This window comes from Morone saxatilis, unplaced genomic scaffold (assembly GCF_004916995.1).
Source record: "Morone saxatilis isolate NCDOM2014 unplaced genomic scaffold, NCSU_SB_2.0 Contig7, whole genome shotgun sequence".
Taxonomy (NCBI): domain Eukaryota; kingdom Metazoa; phylum Chordata; class Actinopteri; family Moronidae; genus Morone; species Morone saxatilis.
In genome coordinates this window covers 1,081,991-1,099,961 of record NW_023340246.1, presented here as the reverse complement: position 1 = coordinate 1,099,961, position 17,971 = coordinate 1,081,991, and the positions used below count along the sequence as shown (strand labels likewise).

Here is a 17,971-nt window from a genome sequence, read left to right as displayed (position 1 = left end):
CACTGGAATTAATGTGAACAGTAGCTCAGATATCACATTATAAAGCAGTTTAATATTACTTATTATGGGCAGTAGGAGTAGGAGTGAGGTCAGTGTGTGTGTGTTCTGTACGGGGTGTGTCTACTGCACTAGTGTGTTGCTGGTGCTGTGTGCCTTGATTATTGAACTGTTTGGTTGAGCTGCAGAGTGAAATGGTCTCACCAGAGATTTGAATGCACTATGAACAGGATTCAAAATGACCTGAATTTGGAGTCATTTCAGCCGAATTACACAAATTCCAAGAAAGTATTCTCACGCTTACCTCTTGCTCTCTCAGCCATGCAGACAGTTTGAATTTTATTTATCTCTCTCTCTATCCCAATACAGTGGAGGTTGGTTGAATTAAATTTATGCTCACAGCATTAAGGCATAAACTTAAATCACTTCAACAGCAACATCTCTTCCAAATCAGTGTCCATTCACTTTGGATTGTCCACAGAACACTTTGAATACGGTTTTCATACGGACTATGGCCCTGTCTACACCTGCTATTAAAAAAAGTGTTGGGTGATCTGATTACAAGTACGCTGGTTACAAAATGGTTCTCCACTTGTCTCAGGTGACCACCTGTGAATGAATCTCACTTCCCCACTCTTTATGCAAATAATCAGTGTAGGGCTCTACCCTACTCACATTGTCCATTATTACTGCCATTGTGACTGGTTTAATACTAAGCTTTGATTATTCGTTCCTTTTTTTTCAGTTCAGCGTCACTAAAGTCTGTGGTGATTTTATAACTTAACTTTATAACAGCAGAATACACACTTTTACTCTCTCTGACTGTGTGGCATTCTTAGTCATCTTTGATGTGACAGTCATAGAAGGTAAAAGCCAGCCAGCAAGCTGGGACAATCAGACACAATGTTTTTTTTACAGAAAGAAAGGAATTAGGGGTAAATAAAGTAATGTATAATGTTTACCAACTCTCTCAAGTTGTTCTAGACAGCGTTTCACAGACATCTGCTGCTCATCTTGGTAGGCAGGAGAGCTCAAACACAAACCAAATGGACAGCATTCTTCATGCGTGCTTACTGGAGGTCAGTTGAGAAGGCCGCATTAGCGTTTACACTACAAAAGATATGTGGACCACCTCAGCAACTGTTTGAGTGATCTGATTACCATGCGTCTGTATTTACAGCTGTACACTTGTGATCCGATCACTCAGGACGCACATTAATCCCAGGTGTAAACAGTGTGTCTTGGTAGTTTCAATGACAGCTGTTCACGCTGAGGTGACAATAGGTGTTGATTTTCAGCAGATGTTTACCAGCAGCTGGCAGGTTCCTGGTGTTAATTTGCCGCCTTTTGTTTTAATAATTCGAACATCAGCAGTTTGGCTTCACACCTATCCAACCAGCATCAGTTCTGTCTGAAGAGACGTCTCAGCCAGCTGTCTGAAATTGAATGATTCCACCATGTTCAATAATATTATTATGTTGTTATTATTGTCTAGGTTATTTCCCAAAGCCTTCAGGCATTGGCTTACTGCTTATTTATCAAAATGTATTTATTGTTGATCTTAAGCATTTTTATTTTATATTTAATGAAACAATAGAATATATATTTTCTTTTATGTTAAATTATGATCCTCCTTATTAATTGACAAGCTGTTTTTTGTTATTTTTTCACAGTTAATATATTATACTGCAATTACATTTTTTGTAACACTTGATTTATTTTGAAAGCAAATCTTAATTTAAAACGCAAAAGGTTAGTGTTTGTATTTATTGTTTGCTCCTCCCACATGTTTGACTGCAGGTTGAGGCTCTCTGTTGCAGTCGGAAGTGTCAAAGTCAACATCCCTGTCCTCCCAGTGAGGGGGTGAGGCTCTGCAGCTGCCATAATCAAGTTCAAATGATGAAAAAAGCTAATCGTGTGATTGCAAACTAATCAGGTAATTAAGCTATTGGCATAAGTATTAATGCACTCAGGGTGCAGGTGGTGCTTGTTTAACAGGGTTCTTGCACAATGCGCCTTCTTCTGAAGTACACTGCAAGAGAGGATTCGCTGCCTTTCTAGCCAGTGTGTCTGCTAGAAATGCAACGATGAGGTGACTGAAAGAAAATTTGTAGAAAATATTTTTAAAATTCCAACTTAAATGTGCAAAAAAATCCTTTGAGAAGCTGGAAGCATCTTTTTTTGTCATTTATGGTCGTATAGGTAGGGTCTTTGGGTTTTGCAGTTTGTTGGACTAAAGAAGCAAAGAAGTCACTTTGGCTTCTGGGAAATTTTCTCTCTCGATTTTTAGGCATTTTATAGACTAAATAATTAAATGATTAATGGATAATGAATATAATTGTTTGTTGCAGCCCTTGTGTTTGCGTCTAGAGCAGCTTCCCTGTAGCTCTGCTTCACACTGTTATCTGTGCACACAGGGTCTATACTTACTGGAACAGCTGTAGTTTCTGAATTGTGAAATTCATTGTGAATGTATATAAATGCCTATATTTATTGACAGTTCTTGTAAATTGCACTCAAATGTTTGGGGAAAATATTTTTGTATTCTTCAATACATTCAGTGTGTTTATTTTTTATCCTTCAAGTATACCAGCGTCAGTGCAGAACAGTTCTCTACAGAGCATCTGCATAAGTAATTCGAACAGCACAATATTCAAAACGGACAACACTAATATTGATCTATTGAATTTGATTGATCTCTTAGAACCCTGTTTAAATCTCCCACCTGCACCTTACAAACATCTTATTTACAGATTAACCATAGCTTCCATTTAGACCTCTCGTCCATTCTGCAGTTCTGGGCAGCATCTTCTCTAGAATGTGGACCAGATCTGAAACAGTCTTGTCCTCATGTCAGTGTCTTTTACGGGGAGAAATTCTCATTGGATTATCAAAACCACTGAATCAGTTTTGCTCTTAAAAAAAAAAAAAAAAAAAAACATTTTAAGCTATTATTTTGAAAAGACAATAGAAGCAGTATCAAGCACAGACTTACTAGCTAGCACTTTGAGTCATGATGATGATGTAAAATTTATTTTCAACCACTTTTTCCCCATGAAGTGCCTTCAAATACATTCCATATATCTCAAATGCTGTGCCTTCATATTTGTCTGTGATAGCAGATAAAAGCCTATAATGTCTTGTGTAGGTTAACAGGATTGACACATGAAAAGCAACTGTTGAATGTATTTTCAAGCAGCCATTGCTGTTACTACAGTAATTACTTAGTTTGTGGTTCCTTTTGTAATTACAGATTGCAGTTAAAGCCAATAAAAGTTGTATTTATATTGAATGTGTGACTTCCTGTCAATTCATTTTCTGATTTTAGTACAAAGCAGGACACTGCAGAAGTTAGAGGTTAGGACCATACCAGTGTTTCAGCCCATTTACTACATACTTAAAAAGTCCAACTCCAATAATCTATATTTTAGGTCAAATAGGATTTTCAAAGGTCTCAATGAATTGGATTAATCAAGTTAACTTCTTGTATCACTTTTAAATGTGTTTTGGGGGAGTATTTGTATCCGGGTGTAACAACTACAAAACCAACATGGAACCACAATAGTATTTTTTTTTTTTTTTTTCTTTTTTCTTTTGCCAGTATCGGTATTAAATACTAGATCTTACATTCATAATGGTCTTAAAAAATCTTAAATTGAACCTGTTGAAAGCCTGTACATATCATTGCTGTTCCATTATTCCAATTATGGTGTAGTTCAGTGTTGTTTCAACTTGTCTATCTACTTTCCCCCTCATCACATCAGCCTTAGTGTGGAGGTGAACAATATGACTTAGTATTCTGCTCCAAAAAGCCTAACTACAGTAAGTATGCTAACAATGAAACAGTGCTTATATGCTTTTTAATGAATATGCAGCGGCTTAAAAATCATGAGCAGTTATTTGACTATCTACAGTCTTGGTGTCTTCTTTCTGATAAAATCTAAAAGTAATTTGATTACTCATGACATATCATTATTTCTTATTGTTTCCATGTTCAGAATGTTGGAACAGATGTAATCCTTAAGTATTATTTTATGAGGTTAAGATGGCTTGACATTTATTTGAATTGTAAACCTATTTGTAGAAGTAGATATATGCTCAGAAATATAATCAATTTTCTGTCAACACAAATGGTACACCATGCTTCTGAGTAATGAGTTCATACTCTGGACATAATATTCCGCTTTCTGACCATTTACATTAGGTACTATTTATTAATTATTGTCTGTTTGATTTTAAGAGTGTTTAATGGTATTATAAGTTATCATTCAAAGCAGGGCATTTTATATGTCTTAAACATATCTGTAGGGGATCTTTAATGAACTGAGCCTCCACCAATAATCCCAGCCTTATTTCCTCAGAAAAGTAGATGATTGGAGGCTCAGCTCCTGAGTAAACACGAGCTCAGAGGGGAGAGTTTCTGCTTCCCTTGTAGTGCTCCAACCCCTGAACCAAACATCTTGTGTTGCTTACTTTCGAGTCCATAATCCAGCTCAGAACCTGTGGACTCTCCCCCGGCTGTTTCTTTAACACTGTTAGCTATTAGTAGAGCTGAGCAGACATAAAGGGGAGAAAATATCTGGAAACACTGGCAAGAAAATTGTACATTTAATAGCTGTTGAGAGGAAGACATCTGAGTTAAAGTTACTACAATTGTTTATCAAACAGTCTCAGTTTAATACTGATGTCTATATATGACCTAAACAAGACCATCAGTGAGAAGAATATTTCTATTCAGCCATATTCTTACTGCCTGCAACCAGGTTGGATTCCCTGTAAAATTAAACAATTGATAGCACGCAAACAGGAAGAGTTTACATTTTCTCAGGCAAAGTTTGGCAGTGAGTAGCACCTTAGCCAAAATAAAAGGAAGCAGGAGGAAATTTTTCTTTAGAGAATTTTTATTTTTTGGAGATTATGGCTGATAATGGGGCCAGATCAGCAAAGGGAAAAAAAAGAATTGACAGAGGAAGAAAGAAGAAATGCTAAAAGGAACAGTAATAGATCACAGGCAAAAACTACTGCAGCTTGGTCAGTGGCCCTCTACTTCAAAATATGATGCTGTAGGTATCTTTCTAGTTCAATTCAATTACATTTTATTTGTATAGCGCCAATTTCATGACAGAAGTTATCTCAGGACACTTTTTAAATAAGAGCAGGTCTAGACCGTACTTCCCACCATGAGCAAGCACTAGGCAACGGCAGGATGTGGCTGTTGTTGAAGACACTTGACAAAGTATAAAGAGCAACAAAGTTGGAATATGGGGGAGGTGGGGTGGAAAAAAACAAACGAACACAGGACTTGAAGCCAGGAGGTCGTGTTTGTGTCCCGTGTGAAACCAAAAGTAAACTATTTCTTTGAAGTAATGTATGTAAGTAAGTTACATTAACTTATGTAACATACATAAGTAACGTACATAACCTTAACTTACAATCCTAACTAAGTAGTTTTTGTGCCTAAACTGAACCAAACTGCAACCGTTTTGGGCATTGCATATTTATTTATTTAACTTAACCGCAGAGTTCAGAAATGATGCAAAGGTGGTACCTACAGCGTAGTATGACATGACATGACATGACAAAGTTTGGGAACTCCTGCTATGAATCACTGAGAATTTTTGCCAATAAAGCCTTGGGCACAATACATGACTTTAACAGTTGTTAGATCTCTGTACTGTTCACGCTACACAACTATCTGTCTTGTGATTGCTTGAAATCTCACACTTATTTTACAAGGACTCTGGGTCTCGAAACTACGTTTCATTAAGAGTGATTATTAACACCAATAATAAAAGCTCACTGCACCAAACTCCCTTTAAGAAATATAACAGTTTAACTATTCCTTATGTGTCTGTACACGTATTTCTAGAAACACGAGCTAAAGGGCGCCATATGTTGACAGTCTTCTTGTCAACAACAATATAATCCATAAAGATGAAGTTTATTTTGTACAAACTTTACATTTTGTCTTCTCAACTGGCTTAGCCTCTGTTGTAGTGTGACAGTGTGTGTGTGTGTGACAGTATTGGAAAAAAAATTTTCTACCCAATTTGCTGCTTCCTGTCTAGTGCTGGACAGAAGGCTGTGTCTGCTCTCATTGGCTGTAGCTTGTTGCATCCGACATTACAATGTATTTAGCCTGCTAGATGTTTTTCTGCTGTCCAGGAGATCTTGGTGTCTTGGAACAGTTGACACAACGTGATCCTCCTCACAAGCGCCAATTTGCCTCTGTCATTTGCAAATGTTTTGATAAATCGGCAACAAATGCCCTCAGATCAAAGAGGCAGCATGTAGTTAAACCAGCAAGCAGAACAAAACCTGTCTCAACAGTTGGGTTCAGGTGCCAGGAAGCAGAGTGTGAGCATACACAAGTCAGTATCTTTAAACTTCAGAGAAGAGTTGAATAATGTCATTGGCACAGACATGACAGTTTGTCAAGTTGTTTTTTTCTCCCAGCAGACAGAGCAGTGGTGCTAACAGAGGCAGGATGTCCACAGTGAACAGACCGACCTCCCAGCTGGAGCCAAGAGGGACGAGCTCTGAGGCCATGTTTGAAAGATAGGATGATGGAAAAGAAAAATGACGGCACGGGGGTGAGGACTGCTTCCATTTGATTCTACAGCATATATCCTGGTGACACCACACTTCACTGGAACACATTCCAGTTGTCAGGATGGCAGATTACATCTGACAAATAACATAATGAGATTCATGCCTACGAATAAATAAATACACCCAAGTCAGTTTATCCATGGATTGAATTAAAGCTGATAGCATCAGGCTGACGCGACTTACATGGAAGTGTAAGTTTCAAAAGACAATTAATCAAACATATCCCTGACTGACAACAGAACTGACTTCATAGTTTCCACTAAACTAACAAGACTGTTTTCATAGGGCTTCCTTTATGACCAACAGAGACATAAAGCAATGTTTGTAAATGTATTTGACAAAACATTACAATCACAGTCCACGGGGCTGTTTCACAAAAGCAGAATTCAGGATTCTGAATTCGGGATTGGGATAACTGAACGTAGTCCACTCATAGCATCCTGGATGTATAAATGTCACATAGGCCAAGCCAGGCTGAGGAGATGTGACTAGGTGAAGCCAGGGTTACAAGTAATTTGGATAAATGCACGTTCATTGTTTTCTTCAACAAACACAGATTTACTGATGCAGTCCACAAGGTTGATCACAAGGTTGATCAGTAGCCACAAAATACACATTAAGCCTAAAAATATACATTTAGACTACTGACCATTGTTTTTAAAGGTCCAGTGCGTAGGATTTCGTGGTATCTAACAGTGAAGTTGCAGATTGTAACTAACTGAACCCTGCATCTGTATTTGACGACCTGGGAATGAGAAGCATGAAGTGTGTAGGAGAAGGTATGGTGGATGCAAAACCCGCGAAAAACGCCCTGTCTAGTGCCAGTATTTGGTTTGTTTGTTCTGGTCTACTGTAGAAACGTGACAGTTCAACATAGCGGACACCATGGAAGGAGACCTGCGGCGTAAATAAATAATACCGGCTCATTCTAAGATAGCAAAAACACGATGATTCTTGTTTTGAGGTGATTTTACAGTAATGAAAACATACCTATGAATTTTCTATTCCATTTCTGACAATAGAATAGAATCACCTGTATATAATATAATTATACCATAATTATATACAGTATATAAGCATTACCAATAATGATATACAGTATATTACCATTCCTGACAATAGATCCTCCTAAATGTTACTAACTGTATATAATTATACCATAATAATTATATACAGTATATTACTTGGCCACTAATCCACAGTGTGGTTGAGATACAGGATTTTTATCACATTTAGAACAATGTTTTGGATATATATATAGATATACTCTATATGTGTGTATATAATATGGCCGTTAGTCTGGAGCAGGTTAGGTTATTTATATATAATAATAATATATTATATGTTGTATGTATATATGTTGTATGCAGTGGTGTAGTCTAGTTTCTTGTAGTGGGTATACTGTGATGATTCCCTCCCAGCCCTCGGTACACCACACGTCCCGGACCCGACCACCCCATAAGCACCACCACACTCACGTAACGCATACAGTCGGCTATATGCATCCACAATAACTGAAAGCATTCTTGAAAGCTGGGTATGATTCTCAACAATTATTATTAAGCAAACACAAGCCATAAAACTGATCACGTTTTTCTATATAAAATTTTAATCTGAGAAGTAAACTAGTAATAAAGCTGTTAAACACAATGTAGTGACTAAAAAGTACAGATATTTCTCTTTGGAATGTAGTTTGAGTATTGTGAGTAGTGGAGTAATACCTTGAATTTACAATTTTATGCTATAAAGTTAGCATAAAATGGTAAATACTCAAGTTAAAAGAAGCAAGTACATAAGTGTTTTTAAATTCCCTAGTCTTGACTCTCAGTCCACAAGGCTGGCAGTTGCCTCACTAAAAGAAACAAGGAGATATACAGTGGATAAAAGCATTGTATTCTGTTTGATACTGGACCCCCACACGCACTGTGCGCACACACCGCACACACACACACACGCACACACACACACCACACACCACACCACCACAAAGAAGCGTCAAGGGGGAGGGAAAAAAATAGCGTACGAGCGCACAGGGTGGAATTTTATGGAATGGGAGGTGGAAAGAGGAGACGAAGGCGAACAAACATTCACTGAAGTAAAGTTCTGCCACAAAACTATAATTGTTACGGATCTTTGCGCATTTTTTTAGTGGGTATTTACGAAATTCTGGAGCTTTCTTAATGGGCTTACGGCGTATACCTGCGCTAATCACGTAGAACTACACCCACTGGTTGTTATGTATATCTGGAGTGAACGAAAAGTATTAGTATTTTGTACTGATTCTGATTCTATCTGGTTTTGTTACAGTTTTTCTGAGTCGCTTTGGTGCATTCTCCACATCGCACTATTTACATTTTGCAACAACAGTTAATGCATTTCTCAAACAATTAGTAAAACTCAAAACCTAGTTGATAACCTGCAAAAGCAGTGTCACTTCAAAATGGATCAGCTTATTCCGTCAAAAGCCAAGTATTCATGTCAATGAAAGTGTCAAGTGTCATCAAGATGAAAAAGTCCTGACACCATGTTTATGAACAAGATAGTCAAATGCTTTGTCACTGTTTTCATAATTGGACATTTACTCTGTAAATGTTTTGTCCAATGCAAAAAGTCAGATCGGATGTGGATGTTGGATTAGCATTAGTGCTTTGTGTGGTCGGAGACTAAAAACTAAAGTACAGTCTGTCTACCTACATTTACGACATGGTTCTAAAGAAAACATCTGGATCGTCTCTGTGTGCTAATGTTACATGATCGTTTGTCAATAGTGTGCAGGCTCACTGTCAACAACATTACCTAAGCACAAGACGCACTGGTGATAATATCCTTATTAACTTGCATGAGACAATGGACTTGTCTTCTGTTACTGTATTGTTAGATTTAGTGTGCTTTTGAGCCATTTGACATCATATTATATTACAGAGGACTTGGCTTTAATGGCATTAAAGGAAAAATTGCATAGCTTGGTTTTATCCTCTATTATTCAGATTGTTCTCAGTTGTACAGTTAACGATGATCTTCCCATAATACTAAGTTAGTCATGGATTTCAAGGTTTGTGCTTGACAATCATGGTGCTTGGACAATCTGTTCCTTAGCACCATTATTGGGCCCGAGCCACTTGGAACGTCGAAGGCCCTTTGTATGAAGGTTCTTATTTTCCTCCTAAAAAGCATTTTTGGAGGCCTCACATGGCTTGAAACTCATGAACTTGGCGCCATGTCAGGTCGTGCCGAATTTTTATTCTATGCGCACTTCGGGGTTGGCCACTACGTGGCGTCGTCAAATAATTCTTTAGGCTAATAACTCCCCGCAGTCGGTTTCGTACATTCAAAAATCTTAAATCCAGCGTTCGTAATGGAGCTGAAACTTGCCAGTATAAAGCCAACGCCCACTTCCCGCCTAGGTTTTTTTTCGCTAAGGACGGCAAAATGTCCAACAAAACAGTCTACTTGACGGTGACTTGTAGCCGCACTCCTTAACACTTTACTACGAGCGGATTGTCTGTGCACGGTTGCATCTACTGGGACCCGTCCTGGCACAAAACAGTAATTGAAGCATTTTGTAGTTCAAACAACTCAGCCTGTTATAAATTATTCCTTCCTGTAATTTGGTCAAAAAGGAAGTGGAGCATTTCTCAATAATTGGTCTGCCGATTGAAACCAAACGTAAACTTATTCCCCATGTCTTCCTTAAGCATCGTGCAAAATTTCAGCCTCACCAACTGGTGGCGCTCTTTATAAAACTGAAAATGTTGTTTAATGTGAGAATACTAGGACTAGCAAAAATGCCCACGCGTGGTGATTAAAAAATGAAAATCATATGAGTCCCGGCTTCAAATGGTCTAGCGCCTCCTACGGCCATACCCCCCTTGAACTCCTCCCTCCACCCCGTCCCTTTCAAAAATGTGCTGCCATAACCCGATACCCCGCCTAAATAGCGTGGCCCCTCTAGGCTGGGCAATTGTATTACTACATGTCCCACATTCGGCCCTCCCTTTCGTACCGCACGAGCATATTAACCTCACGTTATCGTTTATGGCAGATAATGGAAAAGTTCCCCCAGGGCACGATCGATACTAAGTGTTATAGAGTCGCGTGAACCTGGAGATAAAGCCTGACATCACCCCAAAAAATCGTGTTTGTCCCGGTTTGTAAGTGGCACATTCCCACCTCACACCGGCCCAATGCTCATCTTAAAGGCCGGGATAGACGAGATTGGGGCTTGTTATATGTGGGAAATATACAGTATTCTTGCATACAAGGACTACTTCGAACACGTGTCGGGAGCGCAGCCTGCCGGATCGAAAACAGCCAACCTTTCCGATTAGCTGGACAACCCGCCCCTCTGCCTCTGAGCCACAGCTGACAGCATAAATATGTCATCTTAAAAAAAAGGTCTTTTTTTTTACCAATCGAATGACCATAAATATAACCAGTTTCTTATCTAATCATAAAGGGCCCGAATGAAATTAATTAGCTAAATTACGCTTGCCTCACATTAAGAGATCTCAAAGTCCACTAGGGAAAATGAGCAGCCTAACTTGGGCGAGGATAGTTAAGTCGGACTGCCTGAAGTTACTTAGTGCGTTTAACATAGCGCATCTAACTCCCCAGTCGAATTGCAAGTCACCAATGAGTGTACTCCAAAGAGTTTACGAGGTACTCTTTAGTATGGTCATTACCTTGCCTTCCAGCGCCACACCAATCCACGACAGGAATCTTTTGCACTCACATGCTCTCAAGTTATAAAACTCCCTTATCCATAAACTGTGCTATGAATGACAAAGTCCAGCACCAGATTATGATTTTGGATAATCAATTGCCATATAAATAGCCCCCAATCACAACAACTCCTGAGACAATACCAGAACTCAACTTAGGCCCATGCAATTTGTTGCTTCCTAAGGTCCTGGACTACCTGCCCAATGAGCACATTCAATTTGCGCACGAATAACTTAACTAAGAATTGCTACAATTGATTTCAAGAAATGCCCCTTGTGGCCACGAGTACTGGGACCCAGGAACTAGGAAAATATAATGTTTTCCTCCACCCCTAGACCGTGATAGATAAGAGTCCTCGAGAAATAAAACACACCCCGGAAAGAGGAATTTCAGAAAAAAACCTATCTTGATAAAGATAATTTTACTTAAAAATTGACTGTATATTGCGTATATACCTCAAAATAGATGTATAAGAGGTTCACCCAGCGCGTTATAGGGAGAGAAAAATCAAAGTTATTCCATGTCTGAAATCAATTATCACTAAAATTACAACGATAGTTGATACAACAAGTGGGTGAAATGTGTGTTTGTTCTTCCCTAAGTTCTTCGTAGCTGATAAACGCCTAAGCATGCGTGGAATGATATAAATGTCACGTCTATTAAATGATGCTGATGCCCCTCCACTCTGGTTAATTGGTTTATGCAGATGCACTTTAACATGCATGCACCTGATGGTTTCAGCTTCATGTGGTTGCACAAGCTGATTCCAACGGATGCCCGTAATCCACCCACAGGTCCCATGACCACCCGTCCCCAGTGAATGGCACAGTTGCGATACTCAATACCCGGTCTTTTCATTGATACCTAGGGTAGTGCCCACCCCGACACCTACAAAACCCAATCAACAATACTAACTCCTACACCCTAAGGTTTGTGTCCAATACCTGTCTCCTTGTCTAAAAAAGCCGCCAGTTAGTGGTAGGGAATTTAGAACCTGCAAGACCAGCAAGCCTGTAAATTGTATATCTTGGGAGTGATACTGTGTGAAATGAAATAGTCCGACCTGTTTGATAAGCCCATTAGAAAGTTAAAGAGCAGGCGTGTTATATAAGTCTCTATTGTGGTGTCCTCAACAGGAAACCTTTGGGTGTAGTGCAAGAAATTGCCGAGAGAATCATAAACTCGGAGAAAGAACCACTAAGACATAGTCAAAGGTACTAAGGGGTCACTAACTCACTGGTCTACACGGTCTCGATGAGCGAGGGATTCTCACGAAGGAAAACTGAGGACCAAAGGGATACCATAAGAAGTATGTAGCATTAATAAGAGAGATGTTCCATTATTTTTTGGCACCCATAAGATTAAACTAGTATTATTTTGTGTCTAGCCTCAAATTATACAATTATAGGGTTGTGCTGCAATCAGAGTAGAACTGGAAATTAAAATTTTGTAAATATATTTCCGAATAAGACATATCCAATATAAGAGTATAATATTATTGAAGAAAGAGTATAATGATAGTAGGGAAGGAAAATTATAAAATTGGTAGGACTTCCAGATTAGAGAAAGATGAGAAGAGGACATGTAGGGACCATGCGAAGAAGGGCTAAACCTTCCTTCCATATGCTGGTCTCCTAAGCTCAAATGCATAAAGAGGATGCCGTGACCTAGGTGGAGTGTGGGGGAGAGGAGAAAGCGCCCGTTCTGATCATAAGCATACATTAACTCCCCCGAGGAGACAACATAAGAATGCCCTTGTGATGCCATAAGATCCTGGGCTTCATAACCTTCTTCCCTGGACCATCTTGCATGGTTGGAGACTGGAAAGGGCAAGTGGAAATCCATAGGACTGAACAATTTGCTCCTTTCCAGGAAAAATCCCTTTCGTCCCTAGACTATGCCTAGGCCTTCGCTTGGCCTATAGTGAAACCATCAGGGCTGGGGAAGCCAAAATAGGACAAAGGATGGAGTGCCCTAATACGAATAGTGTAAGATGTAACTTAATATTCCCATCTGGGGGGGTTATGTGAAACCTGTCTGGACCATACATTATTGCCACGATTGAAAGAAAACCAAGGGTAAAACGTGGATTAACTTTAACCAAAGATTGAGAAAAGACATAAATGGAGTAAACTCAGAGGAGATGTAGTGAATCAGCAGTACAACAGGAAAAAACTGTGGTATGTATGTGTGAGTGATAGTGTCATTTCATGATTGGTCCGAACTCTCTGGTGCACGCCCATACCTCATAATAATAACGTTTGATATTGATCTGTGTCACGTTTTGATGATATAGAGCTGATTAGGATCGTGTGAGTTGTGGGTGTGTCACGAGAGCTGACACATACATAGCAAATGACTCCAATCTAGGCACAAAAACCCAGACATAGGAGGCATGTGGGAAGCAGGTCGAGATGAACAGGGTAAACCGTATCACGCAAACATAGTCCACACAGATAACAAAACACATAAGTGAAGCAGATAAATTTTTAAATGACTTCATAGAGCGTGTATGATTGCTATATGTTATTTCCATCCTTTTCCAGTAACTGTCAAAGAAACCACTATGGCAGGTTCCATAGCAAATAATTGGTTTGACACTTTGTAAACGAGAGCATAACGTGATTTCTCAAGACTATATAGCGTTATACTAAACTAAAAAAATGTACCCCTAAATTGGAAAATAAAAGTGTGAGTAATTTTTGTTGGACTTCAGTGAGCATAATTGGTTTGATTGTTTGTTTGGACTTAGATCGGGTAAGGAGAAGAGAGGTGTGGCGAGAGTGCTACATGGTCAAATAGTATGTATTTGTGGGTTCAGGGAAATTCTCATCAGAGTTGTCAACTCATACTAGGATATAAGGCTGCTGTGTATATAGCAAAAAATGAATAGCTCCTTATGCACTAAACCCCCGCATATGAAGTAGTCAAGTATGAGCCATTGTTTGAATAGATTATTATGACATGCTCATTCAAAACGGACTTGGTATTGAGACCCCAAACCAGCTCCATCTAGTAAGAATTGTCTACACACGCCACGAGACTTCCCCATATTATTAGAGGGGTGAGAGTATGCCCATTGTCCCTCAAGATTCTCTAATTAGGTAAAGCGCCAGGCATAATCTAAAATAAGAATCAAAGAGAACCAGAAGCTGCGCTATGTCAGGAAACTGTGCATTCGCTTGAGTGGTGCAAATATATGATTTCTAGTGGAATGCAAGTTGATTTTATGCATTTCTATCGTAGATGATTCCTACCATCGCTGAACACGTTCTCGTGTGCTCCTTGTGTCTGAGTCGTGTGTACCCACTGCCTGATTGTCGCATGGTCAGGTGTTTTACTAAACGTAAGGTAACAAGGGAAAAGTCAACCAACGCCGCTCTCCCTCTTCCACAGTTATAAAAACTCCTCTCGCATCGCCACCTAGATAAGACCACTAGTATGCAACATACAATATCCAATAATAACACGTACACGCTCATGACTAAAGAGAAAATAGGACAAATTCAGCATTATTATAAAACCTGCGATTCAGGCACACACCGATCTTGATTCGTCTAGAGATCACAATGAGTCTAGTCCCATACAACCCAATGAAATAATTATGGAGATAAATTACCCTAGTTTTTTTAGTGTGCCATTAGGGTTTTAATCTTATGGTTAAAGACTAATTTAAGAATTAGGTAGTGCATTTAAGGAGGAAGTACAATGTTGAGCTAACTCATTTTGATCAACTCATTTAAATAATTCTTATTTTGAAATAAAGCTGTAACAGAACCATGTCAGATGGGGTATATTCTAGTCAGAGAAGTGACAATATCAAGAATAGAGCGAAATAGTTAAATACGAAATACAAATCAATAGCTTGGTATATTTCCTAGTTATTGATCTCTGTTTGTTTTACTAATCATATGTCTTTCTTAGTCATTAATTCTAGATAATCCGAACTACACTTTTCAATATTACAACAGTGCTCGCTAGTCTCCTAGAACGCATTTTGAATCCAATCAAAAATAGAAATATTACGAAAATTATACACACTGTGTAATGTCTTTCTACCTCATTAGAACAATCAGAATAATACAATACCCAAAAAATTACACCCAATTCAAAATGGGATATCCATATACTCGATGGGTGATCATTGGATCTCAAAAGTCAGTTTCAGTCCTGTCCATTTCTGAAAATCTTTCCTTTCTCTAATCAACTGCTCTGTTATGGACTGTTGTTGACTACAGTCCAGTGACAGATTAACTGGAGAGTAAACCCTGTGACATCCGCGTCACATTAACCCATCACAAGTAAAAACAACAAGAACTTGTGATTAGGATTCACAAGAATGTAATCTGCTTCACTAAATCAATTTCCTACACCACCACCCGTATCCTGATGGACTGTGACATATCCCTCTAAATTCTTGAAAATGCTCTCACCCTATTTTGGATCTCTTTACAAGCACATGATGGAGTGGATCTACAAGTGATATAATTACCTTCAAAGGCTCTCTGATCTATGAGAGGCATGAGGCAATAGTCTTCAACAGCTTAATGTAGAGTTGCACTCTATTTACAAAATTCAGAATTGCCTTCCAAGTCCAAAACAATCAAAACCATTTGCTCTGAGTCCACAGAAATCACACTATCAACTTGTAATTTAGAGTTTAAAAGTTGTCTTAGATCTAGTGTTAAATGTAAACTATGCATAGTGTGTACAAGTGGTTTGTCATTGTCTCTTACTCTCCTTATGTGTTTGTATCTGTGTCTATGGCTATTTAATGATCTGACCCTGACCCCCACCGCCTTCCTATGGATGTGCCTGTGACTCATTTTGTTGGTTGCCTCTGGACAACTTCCACTGAATCTTGTTTCTTTCTCACCCGGAGTAGGGATAAGGGATGAAGGTCGGAAAAATCTGTCCACATACTCCCGTCGTACCACAGTTTTTTCCTGACTGCCATCTTCTCTCCTGTTCTCTTTGTCTTCTCATCTGGTTAAATCCACGTTTCCCTTGTTTTCTTTCCAACTGTGCAAATGTTATGTCCAGACAGTCACTAACCCCCCAGGACTGGGGAATGTCCATCACATTCCTCGGTTTGTCCTTTTGGCTCCCCGCCTGGTGGTTGCAGGAGGCTGCTAGTGGACGAAACTAGATTTTCCCTGGGTAGAAGCAAAGTTAGTTTTCCCTTGCCCTTTCCCAGTCACTGCAAGATTCAGAGACGAGATTGGGACAAGTCCAGGCTACAGTAGGTCTTCTGGGATGCATTATCTTAGGAAGGGTTCTTCCCCCCCCTTCCTGTTAGGCATTCTTGCAGGCAGGAGACAGCATACTGGAGGAGGTTTAGCCCTTCTTCTGGCCCTACATGTTCTCTTCTCCATCTTTCTCTTCATCTGGAAGTCTACCCATTTATAATTTTCTTCCTACTATCTTATCCTTCTTTCTCAAATATTACTCTATATCATCTTCTAATATAATCAGTTTCTATGTGTACCTATGATAGACAACACAAACTAGTTACTGGTGCCAATTTGAACATCCTCCATTCTACACTTGTTCTCCCCATTTTTCTGAATGTCAGCAATGCCTGTAAGAGGAGTAAAGTAAGAAATTTCAGTTTCCCAGTTTGATTTTTCCCATTTCTACCATGGATCCTGAACGGGTTTGCTTTTAGACTTCAATGCGGCTTATCAATCACCACAACAGTTCTCACTCACACTGTAGATCTTTTCTCCATACCAGGTCTGGTGTCTGGATATATACTATTACTGAGTATCCTAAATATATTTCTTCTACCAGCAATCATGAACGTAAAGTGACGAATGGTAACGTTGTGGCCGTGACAGCTCAACCTGAGGCTGAAACTTCACTGTGAAGCTCTGTAAAGCCGGGGAGCCGCATCAGAATCGCTGATATTCTCTGCAGGGCTGATCCTCGAGGCTTCCTCTTTCACACTGCTCACGATGTGTTTTGATATTGATATTTGATATTTTTGGTACTATCATTTTTTTTATAGCCACATTAAGTAGATCATGTTATTATGTTACACCTTTCTTACACTGGTACGAAGCCCTTCCATTGTCCTGCTTATAACCTGAGTTCTTGTGGCGATAAATCCCTACTTGGCTGGGGGGGGGAAACCCCTTGGCACTGATTTTCTTTGCATGCAGTTGTCGTATGTAGATTGGTCCCTTTGTCTTCATGCTGGCAGATCTTCCATTCCATCTCTGGCCCAGAGGTGCTTCTGGTGCTGAGGATCTGTAGCTATGAAGGTCTTCGATTGCCCAAGACCGATGACATATTTTCTGTCAGCTGTGGCTCAGAGGCAGAGCGGGTTGTCACTAATCGGAAGGTTGCTCTTTTCGAATCCCAGGCTCCTCCCGGACACGTGTCGAAGTATCCTTGAGCAAGATACTGAACCCCAAATTGCTCTCCATGCTGGTGCATCGGTGTGTGATGTTGTATCGGATGCCGTTTCTGTTCCTGTTCGATGGGCCTTTGCCATCGTTGAGTTAATGTGTGTGAGAAGGGCGAATGTGGCATGTAATGTAAAGCGCCTTTGAGGGACTAGAAATGGTTTGGGCTGGGTTACAGGTCCATTTACCATTTACCCATTTCCTTTCCACTATGGTAGGTTTGTTTGAGC

General features: G+C 39.5%; 1 protein-coding gene across 4 annotated transcripts in view; it reads left to right on the top strand.

Annotated features, from left to right (window-relative positions):
* The window catches only part of zfp36l1b (zinc finger protein 36, C3H type-like 1b), an 11,167-nt gene extending 4,431 nt beyond the window's left edge, over positions 1-6,736 (top strand). For 2 of the 4 annotated variants that reach the window (XM_035678421.1, XM_035678418.1), the window contains exon 3: positions 1,798-3,289. The gene's annotated coding sequence lies outside the window, so the exon portion shown is untranslated. Of the gene's footprint in view, positions 1-1,797; positions 3,290-6,453 lie in introns of those variants that run through there. The other 2 variants (XM_035678420.1, XM_035678419.1) reach the window with 2 other exon arrangements.
* The last annotated feature ends 11,235 nt before the right edge of the window (positions 6,737-17,971 follow it).